The sequence below is a fragment of the Gobio gobio genome (genome assembly GCF_949357685.1).
Source record: "Gobio gobio genome assembly, chromosome: 24".
NCBI lineage: Eukaryota > Metazoa > Chordata > Actinopteri > Cypriniformes > Gobionidae > Gobio > Gobio gobio.
In genome coordinates this window covers 12,070,633-12,091,069 of record NC_137120.1, presented here as the reverse complement: position 1 = coordinate 12,091,069, position 20,437 = coordinate 12,070,633, and the positions used below count along the sequence as shown (strand labels likewise).

The 20,437-nt window shown below is 38.1% G+C and overlaps 1 protein-coding gene across 2 annotated transcripts in view; it reads left to right on the top strand.

The window, feature by feature from the left end:
* Window positions 1–20,437, top strand: part of asic1b (acid-sensing (proton-gated) ion channel 1b) — a 306,597-nt gene that overhangs the window by 160,205 nt on the left and 125,955 nt on the right. The window contains exon 1 of one of the 2 annotated variants that reach the window (XM_079807346.1): window positions 2,950–3,142. The exons of the other annotated variant lie outside the window; for it this stretch is intronic. The gene's annotated coding sequence lies outside the window, so the exon portion shown is untranslated. Of the gene's footprint in view, window positions 1–2,949; window positions 3,143–20,437 lie in introns of those variants that run through there. 2 annotated transcript variants of the gene reach the window in all.

Sequence of the window (20,437 nt, the reverse complement as noted above, 5' to 3'; positions counted from 1 at the left end):
GGCTTGTTTACATTTATAGTTTTTTATAGTACACTACTGAAGGCCAAAGCTGCAAGTTTAAATTAAATGTTTTTAAGTAAAATTGTTGAAAATTATTGTGATTAATTAGTCAATAGATTAATCGATTAACCGATAAACTAGTTGATAGATTAATCGATTAACCGATAAATCAGCCGACAGATTAACCGGTAAAGTAGGCGATAGATTAATCGATAAATTAGGCGATCGATTAATCGATAAATTAGGCGATAGAATAATCGATCAACCGACAAATCAGTCGATAGATTAATCGATTAACCGTTAAATCAGGCAATAGATTAACCAACCAACCAATAAATGAGTCGATAGATTAATCGATCAACCGGTAAACTAGTCGATAGATTAATCGCTTAATCAGTCAATAGTTTAATCGATTAACTGATAAAGTAGTTGATAGACTAATCGATTAATAGATAGATTAGTCGATAGATTAACCAATTAATAGTTTAATTAGTCGATAGATGAATCGATTAACTGATAAATTAGTCAATATATTAATCGATTAACCGATAAATTAGTCGATAGATTAATCGATATAAAAAAGTTTTTAGTGCTAGCCCTAGTTTCAGTATTTTAGGGATGCTAATTCCAAGATTAATTCTAAAAGGTTTTTTTATTTTTTTATTTTGTTATATATATTTTAAATGCTCAGCATTGAATGAAATAGTTTCGCTCAACTTGCCTGCCATCTTGGCATTTCTTTAAAGGTTGCATTACATGTGATGCTTCCTTCTATATTTTGCCAAAATGACTGACCAGGCTATGAAATCGAGTTAATACGCTCACTAGTGTTGTGTATGTTCGCCGAGGTGTCTGGTCCAATTTGGCATGTCTTGACCCGCGATTCATAGTGTTGTCAAACACCCCGTAGCACCAGTGAGATCAGCGGCAGCGGTGGACATACTCTACGCAGCATTACTGCAGTGGCCCCTGAGGGCCAAAGCACACCGGCGCTTGCATAATGAGCTCTGACAGCAGCGAGAGCACAGCGGTCGGCTCCGGGAGCTTCTCAGAGTCCCACAAAACCAACTTTCCACTCGCAGCGAGACGAGGGATGGCAGGAAAGACGGAGAAAGTGAGAGTAATGTCAGTTTTGTCAAGGGGACAAGCTGTTGGAGATGCTCAGGCATGAAACACACACACACTTTCCTCGAAGCTCCCCTGTAGCAATGGCCACATGCTGCACCCAGCTGCCTGATCTCCAGCATTCCTCGCACTCCTGCAGCCTCCAGGACGTGTTCCCAAACACTGGCTAATATCAGCACGCACACACTTACAGCAGATAACCTTCAATATAAGCTTGTTCCTTAACAGTCTCGCTTAGGAAAAACACAATGAGGCCTTGGGGCGCAAACACACACACACACGTGGTATATCTGGCTGGGCGCCTGGAATCTAACACACACTAATGTTCCTGTTTTCTCACGGACAGTGTGTTAGATAGATGACTCCTGGGCTTGTTGTTGAATTAAAGGAATAATTCACTTACAAATTAAAGTCCTGTCATCATTCTGAAATAGACTTTCTTTCTACTATGAAATACAGAAGAAGATGTTTAGCGGAACGTTCACGCTGCTCTCTTCCATATTATGAAAGTGTAATGGACGTAGGCCTGTAAGAGCTGTGTGTGTGAACCTCACACCCGGCGCACTAGCGACTGACGATAATGTCCTTAGCGCCCTTGTTAGAACGCCCGCCTCCCATGCCAGAGAAGCCGGTTCGATTCCCGCTTTGAGCGGGTCGAGTAGGAACGGTTACATATGGTGCCGTGACCCATATGGGAGTGAGGTTTAGGGGGCAGAGTGTAACGTAGGCCAGTAAGAGCTGTGTGTGTAAACCCCACTCCTCTGGCCTCAAGAGGCACGCTAGCGTCTGACGCTAATGGCTGCAATCTTTAGCATCCTTGTTAGCACCCCCGCCTCCCACGCTGCTTTTTTGTTGCCCATTCACTTTAATTGTGTAGAAAAGAGCAGCTTGCACATTCTGCTAAGCGTCTCTGTTTGTGTTTCATGGATGAAAGTCATTCATACGTGTTTGGAATAAGGGTGAGTAAATGATAACAGAACCTTTTTATCATTATTCTGGGATGAGCTGTTCCTTTAAGAGGGTGAGAGGTGTTGGAAGTACGAGGGCGAATGATCGATGTGTTCTGTGGGCTACAGTCGGACGATTACGATGATGAACGCTTCAGGCAGTGATTCAGCACACCGCACCTGCTCTCCCGGCCCGGTCATGTGATCGCAGCCGCTGATGGGGTCATAATGCACAAGATCCCACCTGAGCCGGGGAAAACCTCAGGTGTTATTTCAAGTGCTTCCTCGACGCCTCTCACTTCTTTCATGTGTTACTTATAAACTTTCGTCCCTGCAGATTACACCTTTCACTTGTTATTTCACGTCTTCTGTTCTTTCTTGTAGCAAACACTTTCTTGGCAGTAGCCCGCCGAGGTGTGTCCTAATTTTAAACCATCACGGGGATGTATTGTCTACCACCTGAGCAGATACCCGGCCCTCCGGTGGTCCCCAGGGAGCCTGATTCGTCCCCAGAGCCTTGCAAGTGTCAGAAAAGAGGGAGGAGTGGATGAATGTGGCGTTTTGATGCAAAAGAAAGCATTGTTGGAGCAGGAGGTGGGCTCAGAGGACGTTCTCTGGCTTGCCGTCCTGACAAACACAATTTGGGGTTTGACAGTCGCATTATTCCCTCGGGCGGTTGGAGGGCTGGAAGTGTGATGTGTTGCGGGACTTGGAAGTGCACATGCTTTGCTCAGGAACCTCCTGCTTTACCTGCCTGACGAGCCATCTGTTTGGCAAAAACACTCGCCTTGAGTTGCAGATGCCGCCCGCTTCCTGTTCTCCCCCAATCGTCCTGCTGAGACTTTGCTTCTGCAGCGCGCCGTCTCCGCACGGCTGCACACGCAAATGAGTTGTGAAGTCATCCTAACAAGACGTGACGGTGAAGGTAATGAATTCTTCCGTCCTGCACGGCATGCGATTACCCGGCGCCTCGCTCTCGTTTGCATAGCCTCCACCCTCTTTGGGACCTGTGCCCCTTTCACGGCCAGCATGTGACGGGTCTTCGCCGAGAGGCTTTCACCACAAATCAGGTTTGATTCCTCTTGGTCCACTTCCCAATACAATCCCAAACTTCAGAAAACTTTTTGTAAAAAAAAAATTTTGGGGAAAGAAGCAAGGTATTGACATTTATGCAAGGTTGTAGCAAACACTGCAAAACATCATTTTGTTTCAATCAATATGTTCATTGTTAAATCCCCAAAACAAGTGCATACATTTGTCCTCAGGTCTTCAGTGTCACATGATCCTTCAGAAATGATTCTAATATGCTGATTTGCTGCTCAAGAAACATTTATTATTAATGTTAAACACAGTTGTGCTGCTTAATATTGTTGTATTAAATAATACATTTCAAAAATGTATTATAAATATGACTTTTTTTGTAATATTTATTCATTTAATAAATGCACTATAAAAAAGTTACTGCATTACATTTTTAAGTACAATCAGTTTGGATGTTTAAGTCGTTTCAACTCAAATGTCAAATTACATTAGGCTTTAAAAATGAGTGGAATCTTGTAAAACGATGTAAAATGTAAAAACATATCTTGTCATAACTTGATCATATCATTTTTTACAGTTTGTCTTTACAGTCTTTTTTGATCAATTTAATGTGCCTTTGTTAAAAAAAAATAGTTTTTTTCTTTTTTAAATCCTACATACCCCAAACTTTTCTTGTGGCAGTGGATCGTGACCCCCCCAACCCCCCAAAAAATACTAGATAAAATAAGCAGCTTAAATAGTTTTCAACATTGTTAATAATAAGAAATGATGATAGAATGATTCCTGATGGATCATGTGACACTGAAGACTGGAGTAATGATGCTTTTATCACAGGAATGACTTACATTTTAAAACATATTACAACAGATACCAGTTAATGAAAGTTGTAATAATATTTCACAGTATTACTGTTTTTTTACACTTTTTTTTACCAAATAAATGCTGAGATTAAGAGACTACTTTCAAAAACATTAAAAAACCTTAATATGTTTCCATACTTGATACTATTGGATTTGTCGCATTTTGTTGCATTTGTGATTTTATATCACTAAAGGAGACTTGTCGCAATTGCTACTTTATCGTAATTTTTTCACAATGAGATTTTACATTTCGCAATAGATACTTTATTTCTCGTGTTAAAATGTTTTACTTTACTGTATATCTCGCACTAAGACTGACTTTGCTATTTTAGTTCTCTTAATTGTTACTTTATTTCTCAGATTTGTGACTGTATCCCACTTACTTAATTTATCGTAGTTTAATGTTATATCATAATTGCTACTTTATATCTGATATAATCGGATATTTTCTGATATTTCATTTGACTTCTGTACATAAAGTGACACTTTATCGTGCAACTGCTACTATAGTTTTCATGTTTCACAATAAAAACGTTATACTTGTGTTGCAAGTTCTTAAATTGATCACATTTGTAATTGTATCTCACAATGAGACTAGCTGTATGTTGATATTGCTACTTTATCGTCATTTGAACAATGTGACTGCTTTTTGCAATTGCTACATTATTTCTCAGATTTGAAATTTTTCTCTCATAATGAGACTTTATATCTCACAATTTCTACTTTATTTCTCACATTTGTGACTATTACAATAAGACTTTATATCTCATATATCTTCTATCTTTATACCAGTACTGTATATATGATTTGATGATCCTTTTAACGAAACACCAGTTACTTAAAGAACTTCCAGAACTTTTAGAAAGTTTTGTCCTCTTGTCTTTTTGAACTAAAAGTTGCTCAGTTTCTTACAAGTGTGTCTTACTTTGACAGTCAGATAATATTCTGCGTTATCACCTTCCTTCCTTCCTTCCTTCCTTCCTTTCTCTCTTTGTTTGTTTCTGCTCTCTTACACATTATGCAGCTGCTCAGCTTGTTATCAGGACCATCGTCCTGCTTTCTGCCCTTCTAAAAATATGACATTTCCTTGAAAGCATGCTGTTAAAGTGCCGCAATAGTCATAGTCCACATTATCACATTTTCTATTATTTTGTAGTGTTTTACTTTTTTATTGTGTTTTTTGGTCATTTTTATAACTTTATACAGTTTTTATTTCCATTTTGTGCTGATCATTTTTTCTAATGTTTTATGGTGCATCTGTCATTCAATTTCTTTTCCCAAGTTCTTTGTTTTTTGTCAATATACACTGTAAAAAATTCTGTGCCCATTTTAACTTGGACTCTTAAGTAATGGCAACTCAATTTGATCAATGTAGAAAATTATAGTTTAAGTTTATCCAACATAATCTTTTAAGTAAGGTTTACAAATGTCTCCTTGTGCCACACATTAAGCTACTCTTTTTCCTAGCTACTTTTATTTTTTTTTATATTTTTTTCTATAAATTAAATTGTTTTAAAAAGTACCATGAAACAGTAAACCAGCATCTCAATACAAATGCAACAGTGCAAAACACAGTACTTCATTTTTTTACCTTTACATAAAGCTGACTTAAAAAACGTTATGTACTACAAGAGGGTAGCAACAGTATTTCATATTCGTATTAATCGTATAACAGTTTTTTTCAATGACCATTGGTCTGTTTAATCCACTGAGAACAGTAATTCACTCATCTAGTTCAAAATGTCTTTTGAACAACATCAAATTCAAATAATTATTACATAAGCTGATAAAAATTTATCACAGAGAAAAGTGAACACCAATTTAAAGGGTTAGTTGACTCAAAAAGGAAAATTCTTGCCCTCATGTCGTTCCAAACCTTCGTTTATCTGCAGACACAAGATATTTCAGACGAAATCCAAGAGCTCTCTGACCCCTCCATAGACAGCAATTTAATACACCCTTTCAAGGCCCTACAGGTAGGAAAGACATTGTTAAAATAGTCCATGTGACTCCAGTGGTTCAACATTCATTTTATGAAGCGATGACAAACGTTATTTATGTAACAAAAATAACAACTTTATTCAACAATTTCGTTTTAGCGGCAGTTCAAGGCAAATTTAAGTATTTATCAATAATACAAACATTTAGCTTTATCATTGCATCTGTCTATAAGCATCAAACCATTAAACAGTTCATATTTAATGTCATTCTTACCTTTTTAGTGTCGTTGGGTTGCCAGCAGTGCAATTCAGTCCTGTCAGCCATCAAAATGGCGACTGTCATGAACATTTGTGTTTTTGCAACAAGCAAATCCAATTGTTTAGTCTTTTAAATAAATTTTACCCAAAAAGTATCTCGAAAAGGCACACATCTAAAAAGCCTAGTAAACATTACTCAAGATAATACACACACCATTTAATTGTGAAAAACATGTGTTTACTACAACATTATATTAATTAAGTTACCCTAAATATTAAGTAAAGTACCAAACATAGATTTATTTGTTGAAAATGTAGATTGTAGATGTAGATGCAGAGTCATTTTTCCCAGTGTATGTTAGTAATGTGATGTTTTTGAAATGTCTTTTACAGAATGAGTCCAATTTGAAGTCAGACAGTAATTGTAAATGTCAATGTTTTTGATTAATATAGACGTGTAACGTCTCTCAGAGTTACCGTCCGACTGCTAGCATGCGCGGTAAAGCACAGCACGCCGTCAACGCGTCTCGAAATTGAACTCGTCGACCCGTCCCTGCTGAATTCTGAACAGTAATTATTTTAGGCACGCATCCCATCTGAATTCCCCTGAAGGAGCTGATCAATTCTGTGCTGTTATGAATTATGAAGAAGCTGAAAGGTGTAAGAGCATGAATATGTTTGCTGATGGCTTCATCTGGGCCCGGGAGGAGCCGATCAGCGCTGCAGGAGAGATTTAACGGCTGTGTAATATCACCCACTCACACAAAACAAACAAAAGATGCAGAGTCATTCCCACGGGATGTTTAGCGGATGCGTTGAGTTTTTCCGTGTGCTGGCGTTTATCTCGTCACGATGTGTTAAAAGCCCATTCATCACTGTTATTCTTTGATGGCTGAAGTCATGCCGTTAGAGCAGAGGGATTGATGCTATCAGAGTCCGACTGACAGCAGTGTTTCCTGAACGTTTCATAAAGTTACGCTTGCTGAATATTATACAACACTTGTACCATTCATGTGAGACCAGAGGAGATTGCTGAATGTTGCCCTTTTATTGCTCAAGAGGACTGGTTAAGTATCACCTTTGTCTCAGGTGATTCCCTTTAACTTCCTTTGGTGAAATAAAACTAGAAGCTTGTTTCCACCTCAGAGTAAAATATTAAAAAACATAATTGTATCTTGCACTCGCTACCATCATTTCTCCTCATTTTGACTTTATATCTCACAAGGAACTTTTATTTCTCATAAATGCTACTTGATTTCTCGCATTTTGTCGCATTTGTGATTTCATATCACAAAATGAGACTTGTCGCAATTGCTACTTTATCGTAATTTTGACATTTTTCACAATAAGACTTTACATTTCGCAATAGGCACTTTATTTCTCTTGTTAAAATTTCTTACTCTACTCACTGTATATCTCGCACTAAGACTGGCTTTGCTACTTTACTTCTCTTAATTGCTACTTTACTTCTCATAGTTTTAATGTTATATCTCATAATTGCTACTTCATATCTGATATTGCTACTTTGTTTCTCGCATTTGTGACATCTTACAGTGACACTTTATCGTGCATCTGTTACTATATTTTTAATGTTTCACAATACAAACTTTATACTTGTGTTGCAAGTTCTTAAATTACTCACCTTTGTAATTGTATCTCACAATGAGACTGTATGTTGATATTGCTACTTTAGCGTAATTTTAACAATGTGACTACTTTTTGCTATTGCTACTTTATTTCACTTATGTATTGTTATTTCTCAGATTTGACATTGTTCTCTCATAATGAGACTATATCTCACAATTTGTACTTTATTTCTCATAATTGTTGTTATTTCTCAGATTTGACATTTATCTCTCATAATGAGACTTTATATCTCACAATTTCTACTTCATTTCTCATTTTTATTTCTAATATTTGTGACGTTTTCCTTCATAATGACACTTTATATCTCACAATTTCTACTTTATTTCTCATAATTTGTTATTTCTCAGATTTGACATTTTTCTCTCATGATGAGACTTTATATCTCACAATTTCTACTTTATTTCTCATCATTTTTGTTATTTCTCAGATTTGACATTTTTCTCTCATGATGAGACTTTATATCTCACAATTTCTACTTAATTTCTTATTTTTATTTCTCAGATTTGTGACGTTTTCTCTCATAATGACACTTTATATCTCACAATTTCTGCTTTATTTCTCATAATTTTTGTTATTTCTCAGATTTGTGACGTTTTCTTTCATAATGACACTATATTTAGCAATTTCTACTTTATTTCTCATAATTTTTGTTATTTCTCAGATTTGTGACGTTTTCTTTCATAATGACACTTTATATTTAGCAATTTCTACTTTATTTCTCATAATTTTAGTTATTTCTCAGATTTGTGACGTTTTCTTTCATAATGACACTTTATATCTCACAATTTCTACTTTATTTCTCATGATTTTTGTTATTTCTCAGATTTGTGACGTTTTCTTTCATAATGACACTTTATATTTCGCAATTTCTACTTTATTTCTCATAATTTTTGTTATTTCTCAGATTTGTGACGTTTTCTTTCATAATGACACTTTATAGCACAATTTCTTCTTCATTTCTTATTTTTATTTCTCAGATTTGTGATGTTTTCTCTCATAATGACACTTTATATCTCACAATTTCTACTTTATTTCTCATGATTTTTGTTATTTCTCAGATTTGTGACGTTTTCTTTCATAATGACACTTTATATTTCGCAATTTCTACTTTATTTCTCATAATTTTTGTTATTTCTCAGATTTGTGACGTTTTCTTTCATAATGACACTTTATATCTCACAATTTCTACTTTATTTCTCATAATTTTTGTTATTTCTCAGATTTGTGACGTTTTCTTTCATGACACTTTATAGCACAATTTCTTCTTCATTTCTTATTTTTATTTCTCAGATTTGTGATGTTTTCTCTCATAATGACACTTTATATCTCACAATTTCTACTTTATTTCTCATGATTTTTGTTATTTCTCAGATTTGTGACGTTTTCTTTCATAATGACACTTTATATTTCGCAATTTCTACTTTATTTCTCATAATTTTTGTTATTTCTCAGATTTGTGACGTTTTCTTTCATAATGACACTTTATAGCACAATTTCTTCTTCATTTCTTATTTTTATTTCTCAGATTTGTGATGTTTTCTCTCATAATGACACTTTATATCTCACAATTTCTACTTTATTTCTCATAATTTGTATATCTCAGATTTGTGACGTTTTCTCTCATAATGCGACTTTGTATCTCACAATTGCTACTTTATTTCTCATAATTATGTTTTTTCTTAGATTTTGTGACTTTATCTCTAACAATGAGACATTTGGGCCGTTTACTCATAAGTGTAAACTAAAAAGGAAAACTTTTATGTGTTTTGGCCGTTCATTTACACAACTTTTAAAACAGGTTTCAAAGTGTATTTTAAACAAACAAATAAACGACACCGTTATCATCTCTGTGTAAACTGCAAAAATGTGAATTTATGAAAACAAGGACGTCATGGCCTGGCATGCATAATACAGTGCTTTGAGTCGTTTTCATGGATCCTTGTGAACAGGGATCATTTTGACAACGTTGCCGCCTGTACAGGAAAGACACAAAAGAAAAACATTTCTGTTTTTAGTACATTGTTGTCATGTAAACATACCCTATATCTCACCTTTGCTACTTCGTTTCACAATGAGATTTTACATTTGGCAATTGCTCCTTTATTTCTGATAACTGTTACTTTGTTTCTCGTATTTGTGACTATATTTCACAATGAGACTTTACATCTTGAAATTGCCATCATATTTCTCGTAATTGTGGCTTTAGATCTTACAATAAGACTTTATGTCTCACCATTGCTACTTTATTTGTCATAATTTCCACTTTATCTCCTCCACTGTGTTTTGTGATTAACGTTTGAGATATTATAGTATTTTGTGAGAAATATGAGGTCATATCAAGTCATATATAAATCTTTTAATTATAGATTTTTGTGTATTAAAGTCTTGTTTTTTCCCCCTCCAGTCCACCTCATTGATGTGGAGAAACAATTTAGAATTCATTTGTGAGTTTTCTTTTCTATAAGTTTCTGTTTTGGCTCCTGTGCAACTAGTTGTCGGCGAGAGAAACCTGTTGGCGGGCACGGCTGCGAGAAGTAAATGAAGCAAATGAAGACACATCAAGGCAGTTGTGTTCAATAATGAGCTTCCACTGGGGCCGTTCGGTTAAGAAACAACAGCTGTAAGACACGTAGCCTCGCATTCAGACTCGCAATCCAATCAAAGAGGCATTTTGCAGGTTGAGGTGAACGTAGGCGCCCGCCTTCCCATCATTCCTCGCTCGGGCGTCCCAGGGGCGAGAGTCTCGCTCTCCGACGGTCCAGACGTGATGTGAAGAGCGAGTGTGAAGTCAAATTGACTTAAAGGTAAAAGTTGATTTTTCCGTAGATTTGAAGCATTAGAGATGTCAGGTTCGGATAAGCCCAAACATTCCCCCGCATCGCCGGAGAGCTGGAGCAGCTCATTATCCTGTTTTTCCGTACCTCAGGCCTGTCTGTTTACGCCGATAAGACTCCATTCTCCTCAATCTGGCAGGGGGATCTCCATCAAAAACACTGGGGGAACTGTATTGATGGTTGGGAGAGATTATGGATGCGGCCGCTCGGTTGAACTGACACGTCATTTTGTACCCAGGGGCCCCTGGCTCGCCGCTCGATGTTTTGTTTTTGATCTGAAAGCCTGGATAAGAAATACGCAGCTGCAGCTGGGGAATGTTGGAGGTTTTTTGTCTTTCGTACTTTGAAGATTGAGTTAAGATTCAGAGAAAGAGAAACAGAACTCGCGTCCAGAGAGAGACTTGAACTCGGGGCTCGAGAAATGGAGGTGGGCGTCCGAACCAGACGGTCTTCAGTCCGGCCCTGCAGCACAAATCTCAGACAGGCTCATAAATGTAAAAGCATCTGGATCTTACAGTCTTCATGTTTTGTGTGATAAGCAGCATATTGTTATTCAAATACACCGCTTGAGGGGAACTTTATAAGCACAAAACTCAATGTGCACATAGCTTTACTTTATATAAATATGCTAAATAAGTAACTACACTCTAAATAAATGTGTGTTAGAAAGCATTTGTTTAAAGGTGTTAATCAGCAGTTGATCAAACTATTAAAGGATTAGTGGTTAATCATTATTTAAGGATTCTATTCATATCATGTATATCACTTCAGAAGCTCATTTTAAAGGAGATATGTGACACTGGACCACAAAACCAGTCACAAGGGTAAATGTTTTGAAATCGTACATCATCTGAAAGCTGAATAAACAAGTGTAACTGAATAAAATGACAATATTTGGCCGAGATACAACTATTTGATAATATGGAATCTGAGGTTGCAAAACAATTTAAATATTGAGAAAATCGCCTTTAAAGTCCTTAGCCATGTATATTACTAATAATAGTATTTTTTATATATATTTACGGTAGGAAATTTACAGAATATCTTCATGGAACATGATCTTTAGTGTTTAGTTAAAGGGGTCATGAACTGGCTTTTTTATACTATTGTCTGAGGTCAACTTATGACGTTTGCGTGGTTTTAACATTCAATAACATCATAATGAATAAGTAACAGGCTATTTCCTACCCTGGTTTTGAGGCTCTTTCCTGGAACGCTCAGTTTTTATGGGTGTGACGCACTGAAGCCACACTTGGAAGTAAACGCCAATGGCTAGGATTGGATATATGATTTGCATATTTAATGAGCTTCAATTCCCCTGTCAGTGCATGTGGAGAATTGTCTTTATCAAACAAACACAATGATTTATCTCTCATCCACCCGCGATTGATTGGAATGTTATTTTTTTATTACCTGGCCCGTCCGATTGGTGGATATAACCGCGAACCGTACACATGCACACACGCGCGCACAAGCCTCACTGGAGAGTCAGACAAATCAGTGTGTTCAGAACTTCCACGATTTTATTTTTCCTTCAAAATCAAGTCAAGAGAGTGAACACCGCACATCAAGAAAGGAATGTTATTTCACTATTTAAGATAGCCCATCGGCAGGCCGGGCTTACGTTTTTGTAGCCCGTCTGGAAAACACAGCCCTGGGACGTTGGGCTTTCCGAGCCCTGCCCCATACATGTCCGAATCTGATCCAGAATCACAATGAACCAACAACACCACAAATAAAGGATTCTTCAGCCTTTGACAGCGTGCTAAGTTATGTTCAGTTAAACACGTACACATAATCAATAGATATCAAATGATCTGTAACAATGCAATATTATCACATATAAAAAACGTTTTTTACTCGTATTGTGTGTTGCTTGTTGTGTGATGGGAACATGGCGCTCCCTAGTGTGCGACATCGCGTAGCTCTCCGAGTCAAGTTTTATGTAAACTTTGTATTGGTAGTATCGTTACTGTCCTTTCATGTGAGATATGCTAGAGCTCATATTAAGTATGATCGAGTGACTCTGTTACAACTAGGAGAACTGAATTACAGAGGCAATTTTGATACAAATGCTCTCAACTCCTTCCCGGAGCTACATCTCCATGTTGGGGATATGCCAGGCCAGGCCACAACAGGGGGATTTCCTGGCACCGTGAGGCCGACACGGAAGCGCGGCAGGCGAGGGGGACGAAGATTCCGCCGACTGGCTAGCAAAGGCCGGCTAACTCTTCCGATCATTCTTTTCGCCAATGTTCAGTCCTTAGTAAATAAGATGGACGATCTTTTTTGTCGGATGGCTACGCAGAGGTACATCAAGGATTGTTCTGTTTTATGTTTCTGTGAAACATGGCTCGGACAGAGGACCCCCGATGAAGCCATAACACCGGCAGGATACAATGTTTACAGAGCTGACCGCAGCGAAACGGAATGCGGTAAAACTCGCGGGGGTGGAACGGCTATCCTCGTCAAACAATCTTGGAGCACCAACAACACGGTAATATCACAGTCATGTTCTGAAAATGTGGAGTATATTACTGTGAAATGTAGGCCATTTTATTTGCCTAGAGAACTGCAGTGTGTCATATTAAGCACAGTGTATATTCATCCTGCGGCTAATGAGTACAATGCACTTAAAGAACTGCACGATATGATTAGTAGGCACGAAAATTCATATCCAGATGCTGCTATGGTGATTTTAGGAGACTTTAATCACTGCGACCTCCGAAAAACTATTCCCAAATTTTATCAATTTGTTAACTTTCCTACTAGGGGAAATAGGACTTTGGATAAATGCTACAGCAACATTAAAGGTGCCTATACTGCTGTCTCCAAGCCACATTTTGGGAAATGTGATCATCTTGCAATTCTACTTCAGCCCATCTACATCAAGAGGCTTAAAGCGGACTCAGACTCAGTCAGAACTGTGAATATGTGGACAGATTCTGCTTTGGAGGAACTGCAGGGTTGTTTGGAGGCCACAGATATGAACATTTTTAGGGAAGCCTCAGATAACATCCACGAATATACAGATACTGTTAGCAGCTATATTGAATGGTGTACTTCCATCTGCATCCCCTCCAGAACTATTAGAGTTCTCCCTAATCAGAAGCCCTGGTTTAATGCGGATATGCGCATCAAAATTAAACACCGCAGTATAGCCTTTAAGACAGGAGACATCATGGAGTATAAGCATGCCAGATATGAGCTACAAAAATCCATCAGGGCCGCCAAAAGGGCATATGCCCAGAGACTCGAGAACTGTTACAGAGAAAATAACAGCAGAGGGATGTGGCAAGGAATACAATCAGTCACCAATTACAGGAAAGCTGCAAACAAAACTGTGATCCAAGACTCCTCTCTACTGGACAATCTTAACACGTTCTATGCAAGATTTGATCAAAACAATAGAGATTTTCTTTTCCACGTATTTTTAAGTCCTCTATTATAGTGCCTGTCCCGAAAAAATCAAACACAACTGCAATGAATGATTTTAGACCAGTGGCGCTTACATCAGTTGCCATGAAGTGCATGGAGAAGATGGTCCTACAGCATATTAACTCTGTGGTTCCAGAAACGGCAGACCCTCTTCAGTTTGCCTACCGCTCAAACAGGTCAGTTGATGATGCGGTGGCACTGGCACTTCACTATATTTTGCAGCACTTAGACACTCCCAATACATATGTACGAGTATTGTTTTTGGACTACAGCTCCGCTTTTAACACGATCCGGCCGATGAAGCTGACTGGCAAGCTGATAGAACTGGGAGTACCAACTACCACTTGTAATTGGATAACAGACTTCCTCACAGATAGGCCACAGGTGGTGAGGATGGGAAAGAAGGTCTCAGCTGAGCTCACAGTGAGTACAGGCGCCCCACAGGGATGCTGTCTCAGCCCTATACTTTTCTCATTATATACACATGACTGTGCCACCAACTCAGACAATAACAATATTGTCATCAAATACGCAGATGACACCACTATCCTTGGCCTCATCAAAGGCGGCAATGAATCACCATATAGGGACATGGTTCACAGAGTCACTGTCTATGGGGAGGACAATGATCTTGTTCTCAACATAGACAAAACAAAGGAGCTCTTTCTGGACTTTAGGAAGAAAGCACCCCCGCTACAGCCGCTAACCATCAAGGGGATTGAGGTGGAACGAAGTGACAGCTATAAGTTCTTGGGACTTCATATCTCCGAGAATCTCAGCTGGGCTAAAAACACTGTTGCAACAGTGAAAAGAGCTCAGCAGAGGCTGCATTTCGTTAGGGTATTGAAGAAGGCCGGTCTTAAAAGTCAACCTCTATCCCATGTTTATAAAGGCCTTGTTGAAAGTATCCTCACCAGTGGGATCACAGTGTGGTATGGCAACACCACCCTGGCCGAGAGGAAATCACTGCAACGGGTCATTAAGACTGCTGAGAGGGTTATTGGCTCTAACCTTCCCTCGATGGACACTATATACACCCAGCGTTGCAAAAGAAAAGCCCAGAGCATCCTTAAGGACAAACACCACCCAGCTTATGCTTTGTTTAAATGGGTGGACACAGGCTATAATTTGAGACATCGTAGGCCTGTGAGCATTAGCACCCACAAGGCCCGTTTGTTTAAAAGTTTTTTCCCAGCCACTGTCAGGCTAGTGGCACAAGACATTAAGGAGGGAAAAATGTATCCGATTCCATGTTTTTAATTATTGTAATGATTAGGGCAATAGCAATTCATTGTTTTTAGAGTGTTAATCTTGTAAGCACAATATTACTAGTATTTATTACAATGTGTATTTATCTAAACTAGGAAGGTTATTTATTTATACACCGGTTCTGTATTTTGGTTTATTCCCTTAAAATTGTTTAGCCGCTCTCTGCTCTACCTCATTATGCATATGTGTATGTGTGTATGTATGTGTATGTGTAAATATAGATATATGTGTGTACGTATATGTATGTATGCAGGCTATGTATGGGTGCATGCATATATATATTATTCGTTTTTATACATAATTTTTTTATCTAGAACTTGACTTTGAGAAACGCATAAGAATTCCAATGTACCTGTACTGAAACGTACCTGTGCAAATGGCAATAAACTTTGAAACTGAAACTGAGCTTCATTCATTCATGTAATCTCATCCTGTCTGCAAATCCAGTCTCGTTTACAGACAAATCCGTGGTGAAATGAAGGAACAAACGCGCAATGTCGTCCCCACGTGAGCTGGATATTCATTAAAAATAAAGTTCAACCATGCATTCATAATATTGGAATCCGAATGAAGCTTATGCGGTATGTTTATTGCTTAGAAGTTCAATCCGGTTTAGCCTATTTCATCTCAGACACAAGCCGGTGGACGAGGCTACAGAATCAGGCGTTGTTCTTCTTTTGAGGCGGTGCTTCACTACACTCTGACATCACAGCCTGGCACATTCTGAGATCGAGCGTTTTCTGGGTCTGGTGTCAATAAAAGCTTTTCTTTGACGAACAAGGAAGTTTTTAGCTCTGAAACTTACAGGATATTCTTATATTACCATGACCTTTTATATATCAAAAGCTCAAGGGAAAGTTGATTTCTCAATTCAGGACCCCTCCTAATGATTTTTGGCATAAAAGAAAAATCTATCATTTTGACCCATACAATGTATTGTTGGCTGTTGCCACCAATATACCTGTGCGACTTATGACTGGTTTTGTGCTCCAGGGTCACATATATCAATTTATGAATAAATTTTTTTACTATTTACTTTTTTTAAACTGGAAAACAAGGTAAATATACTGACTAACTTTAATAATTTTGTTTAGTAATGAGTATTTTGAAAGACACTGTACTGTAATGTATTCGAAAAATGTGATGTTTGAAACACCAGTTACCTAAAGTTTACTAAAGTTTTTCCCTTTCGAATATAAAGAAAGTTCCTCGATTTTTCACAAGTGTGTTGTTTAGACAGCTGGTGTTCATCCTGAATATCACCTTTCTCTTTTTCTCATTCTGGGGTTGCTTGTTTCTGCTCTCTAGGACATTATGCAGCCGTTATCAAGGCCATCCTTCTGCTTTCTGCCCCACTGTAGAAATATGAAATTCCCTTGGAAACATGATGGAATATTTCATTCTCGAGAACACTAACATCCGACCCAGCGGAAGCATCCCTGTTCATTTCCCGGTACAGGGCCTTTTTCTTCACTCTGGCCAGAGCCTGAATGTAATTTCTTGACCTCAGATCAGGCAATGCAGTTTGAAGTTACACAAAAAGGACAAAAAGTATTACCCTGGGTTTCTTGGCCATAATACCATGTATTCTTTAAAGCTGAGTATCTTCATTATCTTCTCATTTTGACACTAGAGAAAATATATGGTGACTGGGAGGCCTGTCGTTTTACTTAAGGCGAGACACTACAGGTGAATAGAGAATTTTGAAATCACTGTGAAACTTCTCCAGTTTATTACTGGCATAAACATAAGAAAAAAAAATATGACAAGTTTTGTGTAAATTAATGTTTTAATATGCAAATGAGGCCTTATATACTTAAATATACGCTTCATTTCCAGAAACAAAATCTGGAAATTGGAAAGGACCATGTTTAAAATTCTTGGTTCTATTTGTTGACATGTTAGATGAGAGGGCTTTTACAGAGGGGATTCTGGATATCTTATTTTGTGCTTTAGTAAATTAGATAATACTGACAATAGCCTTAAAAAAATCAATTTCCGCCATGTTTTTTGGAGTAAAAGGACCTATAACTCAGGATAGGAATGATATATCAACAAATCCCTCTGTAAAAGCCTTCAGAATATAGTTCAGTATAAGACTGCAAAAGCTTGGTGCTTGTGGGTGCTACTGAATGAGTGTGAGAGAAACTCATTTTGAGAAAACGGCCTTTAAAGTTTTATATTGTATAATTGCATACAGACATTTCTATGAAACCCCAACCTACAAACAAAATATATATTCAGTTCATTAATATCAGTAGTGTATAATATTTAAAACACATGGAAATTGATAACTGAACAAATTAATAATAGCAATAGCCTTAAGCTGAAGAGAACTACCTTAACAAACACACACATAACAACAGTCACACAAACTGCAAAAGAACTGTCCCTGTTTGTTGTGTACATGTGTCCATCTACAACTATTTGAATCTAATTCTGACGGGGTTTCATCGTCTAATCTGTTGTTGTTTACTTTCTTTTTACTAGCTCTTGCTACTTGGTCTTTTCTGTGAAGGTTTATGAGCTGATTTCGGCGTCGTCTGCATTTTCTCTCAGGCGGAGAATACACAAGGAAGTGGCAGCTCGTATCACGTAGTGAGAAATTCACATTGATCAAGCAGGTGTAGTTTTCGGCAGCAAACTTTCGCAGTTGGTTAGTTCTACAAAGGAAATGCCCATATTTGGATTAGACAGCGCGGGGTGTGAGACTGAGGGCTTTATAATGAGACCAGGCATGACATGTTTCTGTGAATGGAGACGGCACGAGAGCTCGCGCTAGAATAACTTTTGATGATTTTGGGTACAAATCTAAAGGCGCACGTTGACAGAATATAATGAAATAACCACCTTAATGTGTAATGTTGACATTTTTTTTATTTTGACATGAAAGCTTACGTGTTAAGGGAGCAAACTGGCCCAAAATCTCAAAATTGACCACTGCATGAAAAAACTTTTTTTTTTTCACCTGCCGTGTCTCGCCTTAACAGAGACCTATTATGCCCCTTTTCACAAGATGTAATATAAGTCTCAGGTGTCCCCAGAATGTGTCTGTGAAGTTCCAGCTCAAAATACCACAGATCGTTTATTATAGCATGCCCTAAATGTCCCAAATGCCCCTATTAGGTGTGAGCAAAAACACACCGTTTTCATGTGTATCTTTAAATGCAAATGAGCTGTTTTCCCCCGCCCCCTCTCCAGAAGAGGGCAGAGCCTTTACAGCTCGTGCCTCGGATACTCCAGCAACAACAAAACTGGAGAACAAATATGTCAGAAATTGTCAATACCAGTGTTCAGCCTTATAATACTGATGGAGAGAGTCAAGAAGAAGTAACTTTTAGAATGCAACCGGACAGCTTACGTCACTTAAGAGTTCCTAGTAGCGGTGCAAATGTAACCAAAAAAATTGCCCTGTGGGAACCTTTAGTTCTCAGGATACCACCCTGGTGGCTAGTTCCTAGAACTACCAATTGCGAAAGGGACTATTGTCACCAGTCGTGGGTGGGGCTTGTGACGTCTCAAGTTTGTATAATAGGTTCCTTTAATGAAGGTTGGGGCCAGAGTCCCAGAACAAAATGGTTAAAATGATAATGATAATAGTGACCTGTATGGAATGTATTGACCACACCTTAAGTTGAGTATATAAGGAGAAACCGGATCAGACTCTGTAGTAGTAGACCAACTCTGCTTTATATCTCTGATAATAAAATATATCTTCTGGCATCACATCTGATCACATTTCTTGGTCTATTGAGATTGATGACGATTTGTTATCATTACATTTTGTATATAAAAAAAAGGTAACTTAGTGTGATCTAAGTTCTTAATGGATGTCACATACTGTATGTCACTTCATGGCTTCAATGCTGTTTTCATGAATAGCATTGCAGATAGCCTGACGAATGTGTTATTTCTGAAAGTAGAATCTATTGTGATGATTATTCACTGTCATGGGATCGATTTGTCTTCCATCTCGTTTTGATTTGCGGTTCAACTGCTAACATAAAGATAACTTTTGCTAATTGTCCGGTCATCAGCTGCACTTTTGAAAGGAAATTTGAATGCCATCAGTAGAGCTTGATGCTTTGCTTTGAGTTCGATACGTTGGAAACCGTTGACGTGAAAGGGCCTTTAGGCGAAACTTCCTTTTCCGTGGACAGTTGCGTATGTGAAAGACCCAACTAATGGCTCCAGACTGCATTAGCTAATTTGAAGTATTTTGAAATGCACAACTCTGCCTTGATGGGATGAGTGCACTTTTTAGGGGACGTTTTAAACCATTAAAATAACCACCAATAAAACGCTATATAAGAACAGGGTTAAACCGGGTTAATGCTGCATGTCCCCGTGGATCTGAAGAGCAGTAAGGGTTCGTTTTTTCCGTTAAAGCTGCTAATTGCCTGCCTTTACCTCCAACGGTACTCCACGGCTAGCAGTGGCACAACACAGTTCGCATTTTCGCTCATTTCCCCTCTTAGCCTGCCCTGAATTATTTTCCGGGCTCCTTCGCCAGCCGTGGGTGATTTATGTGTTTATGGCCATTACTGACGTTGAGTAATCCATTTTGTTTTTTTCCTGCTCTTGCTCTCCTGGCAGCGTCACGTCGCTCCCCGAGGAATATCAATTACCCGGTTCCGTTTAACTCCTAGTTTTCTGAATCCTCAATGGAAATGGATAGACGTTCGCATTGGCAGGAAGGTATTCAGTCATTTGTTCCCATGTTTAGCCTGAAAAGGTATAAGCCAGAGGCGCAGAAACTCAAATATATTCTTTGTTGATTATTAGCACTTAATAAGGCAAAAAATACATTTATAAATAAGCAGTGTCTCGAAAAATAGCGGCTAATGGGCCGCGAATGTCATGCGTTGAGTACCTTTGAATTAAACTTCGCATTAAAGATTCATTTCCAGGTTTAATGGAAAGCAACTGTCATGAATCATGTGAAATGTGGATTTCACAGTGTATTTTATGCTATCTATGTGGGAAAACCAAGATGGATGAGCTCGTAGGCTTATCACACCAATCGTAATCGGACCATTAACTCGTTTTTAGATGATTTCAAGTCAGTACGTGATCGT